Source organism: Hyla sarda, chromosome 1, assembly GCF_029499605.1.
Source record: "Hyla sarda isolate aHylSar1 chromosome 1, aHylSar1.hap1, whole genome shotgun sequence".
NCBI classification, from domain to species: domain Eukaryota; kingdom Metazoa; phylum Chordata; class Amphibia; order Anura; family Hylidae; genus Hyla; species Hyla sarda.
In genome coordinates, this window is record NC_079189.1 from 151,998,383 (window position 1) to 152,004,511 (window position 6,129).

At 43.8% G+C, this 6,129-nt stretch overlaps 1 non-coding gene across 1 annotated transcript; it reads right to left on the reverse strand.

Annotated features, from left to right (window-relative positions):
- Window positions 1-1,101: 1,101 nt before the first annotated feature.
- On the reverse strand, window positions 1,102-1,288 carry LOC130343941 (U2 spliceosomal RNA). Its single transcript, XR_008883077.1, has one exon. It is a non-coding gene; the product is annotated as a U2 spliceosomal RNA (small nuclear RNA).
- Between the last annotated feature and the right edge of the window lie 4,841 nt (window positions 1,289-6,129).

The following is a 6,129-nucleotide window of genomic DNA, read 5'->3' on the forward strand; positions in this document are numbered from 1 at the left end:
GAGCTGGACACTGCGTGAGTGTGTGTACTTATGAACTCAGGTTCATTGTGCACCTCATGATTCAGATAAATGTAAATTTTTCCACTCTCATATTTTCTACTTTCCCTTCAAAACCTCCAAAAATGTATTAATTTTATCCTCAAAATATTATGAGGTTTCCCCCCTTCCCCGAAGAGTTGTCTATTGTAATGCCATAACTCAATTTACCATAAAATTTTGGCACATTTAAAGAAAAATATTTTGGTTGTGGAAATCAATAAAACAAGATCAAATTTGATAGAGTATAAATTACTTTTTTTTATCACACCGTACAATTTACGATAAAAAATTAAGTTTTTCTTAATTCAATGGGTCAATATGCTTTAAATGATACACATGATTACATACTATTCCTTTACTGTTGCACTAATCCAACATTTTTTAGTTTTCTTAATTAATTAGTAACTTGACAAACCCTCTATTTTGAGGCCCTATAACTTAAAGATTAAAAAGTATATGCGCCGGAATAAGGTCTCTTTCTTTGTGGCGTGATCAGTTTTTTTATTGATAAGATATGTTCTTCAAAATATTTAAATTATATTTATTTTATAATTTATATTTTTGTTCATTTAAAATGCTGATTTAAAAAAAAATTCAATTTATGTTTACTCAGTTCATCATCTATTATAATTTCAATTATATTATAATATTTTTGATAATTATGCACGCGGAAAGATAAAATTAATTACCTATTTTTGTTAAGACTTTTTGGGGATAACATGGGTAAAAAGGAATAATTTTTAATGTTAAAGGTATATCATTTGTTTTTTTACAAAACTTTAGATTTATTTAAATTCTGATAAAATATTTACCCTTAAAATTTTAACATAATGGACTATTTATAGCAAGAATTATATTGCTAATACTGTTCATTGCTATGCATAGGGCATAACAGTGATCAGTGTTTTCGGTCAAGAGGTGAGTGCCACAAGGTGAAGAGATTATGGTGCCCGTGCTTTCACTCAGTGAGCCAGTACACCCAGTGAGTTTCGGCACCTCGGGGTCACCACTCCCAGAGGCATAAAAGTAACTCGGCTCAGCCTAATGGCGAGACCCGGAGGGAGCAGGTCACATCGGGGCAGCCGTCGAGCTGATTTCTCAGAACCAGCCCCGGAAAGCCCTGGTACACCTGTCCCCTCCATGCAGCACCCATCCCCACCAGCCCCATACGGCTTTACTGCCCACCGGCATGAAAAACTGATAAGAACAGATACTACACTTGATCTTAGCCAAAAGGCCGAGAAGCAAAGACATTATTGACGTGGTGCCCAACTATCCTGGATCATGTCATGATGCCTTTATTTTAAGGAACAATGAGGTTTATGCTCGATTTGAGAGAGGATATTATGGTGACTCATGTATATTAGGTAATTTTACTTTATTAATTTTATAATAATACGAATGTCCATTAAATAATTTGAATAATGTTAATTGTCTATACAATATTGCACTTATAATAAATGTGATAACATAATTTAAGTTTTAAACCACTGCAGACCCATGGAGTTCTGAACGTTATAGCTCCTCCCAATCATGACTTCACACCTCGCACTCTCAATGCAAGTCTATGGGAGGTGGTGTTACGACTGTCAAGCACCCTGCCAAAGACTTGGACTGAGGGTGCGTCATGCTTGTGTGTGGCAGTGACGGAGCGATTTCACAGGGCAGTTTCCACAGTTGCCAGTAACTTTATAAACTATGCGGCACATCCCAAAAAGCCTTTAAGATTTGTATTTAGACATAAATTCCATTGAAAAACACTGCAATGAGAGTGAAGCACCCAAAAAAATTTATAAAAAAATTGCTATATTTCAAAAAAATAAAATAAAAAACGGAAAGTGTCCATCCTATGTCCTTCTAAAAACAAAAAGTGTGCCTTCAAAATTCAAAAGGTAAATGTTATCAGAAATAAGTATACTACAAACATGTGTTGGTTTGCTGTATGGACTAACTAAATAGTGCACAATTTTAACAATTTCAAATTAGGAGACCACGGATATCAATTGAGGCTTTGGCTACTTACACCATACTTGAACCCAAGAAATCGAGCTGAAGAATAGTACAATAAAGCTCACAAGAGGACAAGGTCCATGATAGAGAGGACATTTGGGCTACTTAAAAGGCTGTTGTGCTGGCTATCTTTCTTTTTTCTTGTATGTACAATTCAGGGGGAAATGGCACCTTCTTTAGCTGTGCACCCCTCCCCCTTTCTCACAGGTGGAGTTTTAAATGGATCCAGCATGTCACCCAGTCAGAGGCTATATGCCCAGCAGAGGTGAGTGGATAGTTGAGTGTTAGGCTCAGAATTTGTGCTAGGTTCCCATCCTAAATGAGGCCACCTCCCCGTGGTGGATGGGGGACACGTTTTGATCAAAAAGTGCGCTAAGAGCCTCAATTTTTTTGACCAATGTGTGCTGCTGCAACCCTCTTTTTTTGTATACTCTGATGCCATGGCAGTGTGCACCCGTGTATTAGGCTGTTGTGCTGGCTATCTTTCTTTTTTCTTGTATGTACAATTCAGGGAGAAATGGCACCCTCTTTAGCTGTGCACCCCTCCCCCTTTCTCACAGGTGGAGTTTTAAATGGATCCAGCATGTCACCCAGTCAGAGGCTATATGCCCAGCAGAGGTGAGTGGATAGTTAAGTGTTAGGCTCAGAATTTGTGCTAGGTTCCCATCCTAAATGAGGCCACCTCCCCGTGGTGGATGGGGGACACGTTTTGGTCAAAAAGTGCGCTAAGAGCCTCAATTTTTTTGACCAATGTGTGCTGCTGCAACCCTCTTTTTTTGCATAAAAGTAGATTTAGGTGTCTTGATATTACAGGTGTAGCATTATTGTACAAACCAAAAAGAGTATGTGAAATAGTTATCGCTTGTTGTATACTACACAATATAGCCCAAAAGCACACTATACCAAATGAAATTGCAGAAGATTTAAGAGAGGAAATTGTAGCTACATTAGAGAATCATGAAGTGGTACAACAGCATATAACAGAAACTTTTTTTGTAAATTAAAAAAATACCTTTAATAAAAAATTATTAATCTGGTGCTGGTTTGTAAGCAATACATCCGAGATTTACAGATAAGCATTTAATTGTTGTGTGTAATGATTTTAACGATAGTTTAGTTGCCTTATGTATGTAGTATAATAAATGAGATTTGTAACATGAACTGTGTCATATTTTTATTTATTTGAAACGTAAATTTATAACATAAATATGATATTTTTTGAAGGACTTCAAAATGCAAAAGGAGGGTGACATGGATTGTTGATCAAATTTGAATGTGATCGTGAATGTGCAGTTAATAAAAAAGGTGTATGAACCTATATTATCCCCAACAGGACCCATGACGTACCGCTAGTCATGACACCCTGGGTCTTAAGGACCCATTACGATCAGCTGGCACCCTGCACAAATGCCATGGGGGGGGGGGTCATCAGACCCCCCCCCCCCCCCCCATGTCGGCGATCACCGCAAATCGACATTGAATTCCCACCGAAGATTGGTGGCAATTCCAGGTAAAATGGGTCTATGGTGACCCGGAAAATAAGGGGGATCATGGATTGTCCAAGACACTCACGATCCCCCTGAAGGGATAGGAGTGAGGTGGCAGGGGTTCTACCCCTTCTATCCCTGCTACTGGTTGTCTAGAAGTGACGACCAATAGCAGATCAAGGGCGGGGGGGTTAACTTTCAGTTTCCCCATTCTGCCCACCCAGAGTAGGCGGGGCAGAACGGGGAAACCAAGGAGGATCGGCGCCGAAGGTCCACTTACCCATCGGTGGAGGTGACGATCGGCGGCGGTGATCGGCGGCAGCAGAGGACGGCGTTGTGGCTCCCTGGATCCTACGGAAGCCGGTGAGTTGCCTCGCAACATCTGGAGGGCTACAGTTTAAGACCACTATACAGTGGTCTTTAAATTGTAGCCCTCCAGATGTTGCAAAACTACAACTCCCAGCATGCCCAGACAGCTGTTTGGGCATGCTGGGATTGGCAGTTTTGCTACAGCTGGAGGGCTACAGTTTGGAGATCCCTGTGCAGTGATCTTTAAACTGTGGCCCTCTAGATCTTTGAAAATTACAACTCCTAGAATGCCCACAAAGCAGTTGGCTATCTGGGCATGCTGGGATTTGTAGCTTTGCAACATCTGGAGGGCCACAGTTTGGAGATCACTGTGCAGTGGTCTCTAAACTGTAGCCCTCCAGATGTTGCAAAACTGCAAATCCCAGCATGCCAAACAGCAAACAGCTGTCTCGGCATGCTGGGAGTCGTAGTTGCGTACCTCCAGCTGTTGCCCTTCGGCGATCAGTACATGCTGGGAGTTGTAGTTTTGCAACAGCTGGAGGCACACTGGTTGGAAAATACTGAGTTAGATAACAGAACTCCAACCAGTGTGCCTCCAGCTGTTGCAAAAGTACAATTCCCAGCATGCACGGTCTTTCAGTGCATGCTGGAAGTTGTAGTTTTGCAACAGCTGGAGTTTTGCCCCCCCCCATGTGAATGTACAGGGTACATTCATACAGGCGGGTTTACAGTAGGTTTCCTGTTTGTAGTTTGAGCTGCAGCCCTAGCGTGAAACTCACTGTAAACCTCCCCCCATTAAAAACACTACACTACACTTACACATAATAAAGGGTAAAACTACATATACACCCCATTATACTGCCCCCCCCCCCCCCAATAAAGATGAAAAACATAGAACTTCCGGTTCCGGCGCGGGGATGTGAGGACGCACCTTCAGCGGCTCCTGCCTGTGCAATGACCGCACACCCTGCCACCACGTTTCCACCAGCATTAAATACCAGCCAGACCGGGGGATAGTAGTGGAGAAGGTTCTGCTCGGTGCTGTATGGACCATTTTCTCACAAAGCCGCCCAGCCGCCAGCGCAATTCCGGCGGTCTGGCTAAATTTCCCTGATATTATAAGTTATAATTTAGCATGTTTATTGAGACACATTAAGGACTGGTATCACTACTCCTCCTTTTACTCTAACCTGCATCTCGAATCAGCATATGCAGCACCCAGGCATCCCTTAGCGTTACTACACTGCTCGCTCTCATCTCTGCCACCGGTTGTCAAACGCTCTCTGCTGTTTAGAGATACGTTAGCCACATGAAAGGAATTAAGAAGACGCATGAAATTGCCCTACTCATGCTCCAAACACCTCTAAACCCTGGTCTACTCCAGATTTTCCTGCTGGAAGGGAAAACCCCCTATTTAAGATATGGCGCCAGGGTATTCACACAATGGGTGATTTAATCCATGCCATGGAAAAGAGATTGTACACGTTCCAGGAAATCAGCCCACTACGATATTCCCCCTTCACATTTTTTCAATATGGCCAGGTCAGTTCTTTTTGCAGGTCTAAACTCAGGGTTCTTAGCAGAGAGGCGAGCCCTAATGATTTTGATTCTATTCTTACCTCCACAATAGACAGGTCTATTTCAGCATTGTACTTTAAACTTCGTAAATGGTACATCCCACCTGTTACACCGAGCGCTCCGGGTCCCCGCTCCTCCCCGGAGCGCTCGCAACATCCTCGCAATTGCAGCGCCCCGGTCAGACCTGCTGACCGGGTGCGCTGCGATACCTCTCCCAGCCGGGATGCGATTCGCGATGCGGCAGGCGCCCGCTCGCGATGCGCTTCCCGACTCCCGTACCTGACTCGCTCTCCGTCAGTCTTGTCCCGGCGCGCGTGGCCCCAATCCCTAGGGCGCGCGCGCGCCGGGTCTCTGCAATTTAAAGGGCCACTGAGCCACTGATTGGCGCAGCTAGTTTAATTAGTGTGTTCACCTGTGCACTCCCTATTTATACCTCACTTCCCCTGCACTCCCTCGCCGGATCTTGTTGCCATTGTGCCAGTGAAAGCGTTTCCTTGTGTGTTCCTAGCCTGTGTTCCAGACCTCCTGCCGTTGCCCCTGACTACGATCCTTGCTGCCTGCCCCGACCTTCTGCTACGTCCGACCTTGCTCTTGTCTACTCCCTTGTACCGCGCCTATCTTCAGCAGTCAGAGAGGTTGACCCGTTGCTGGTGGATACGACCTGGTTGCTACCGCCGCTGCAAGACCATCCCGCTTTGCGGCGGGC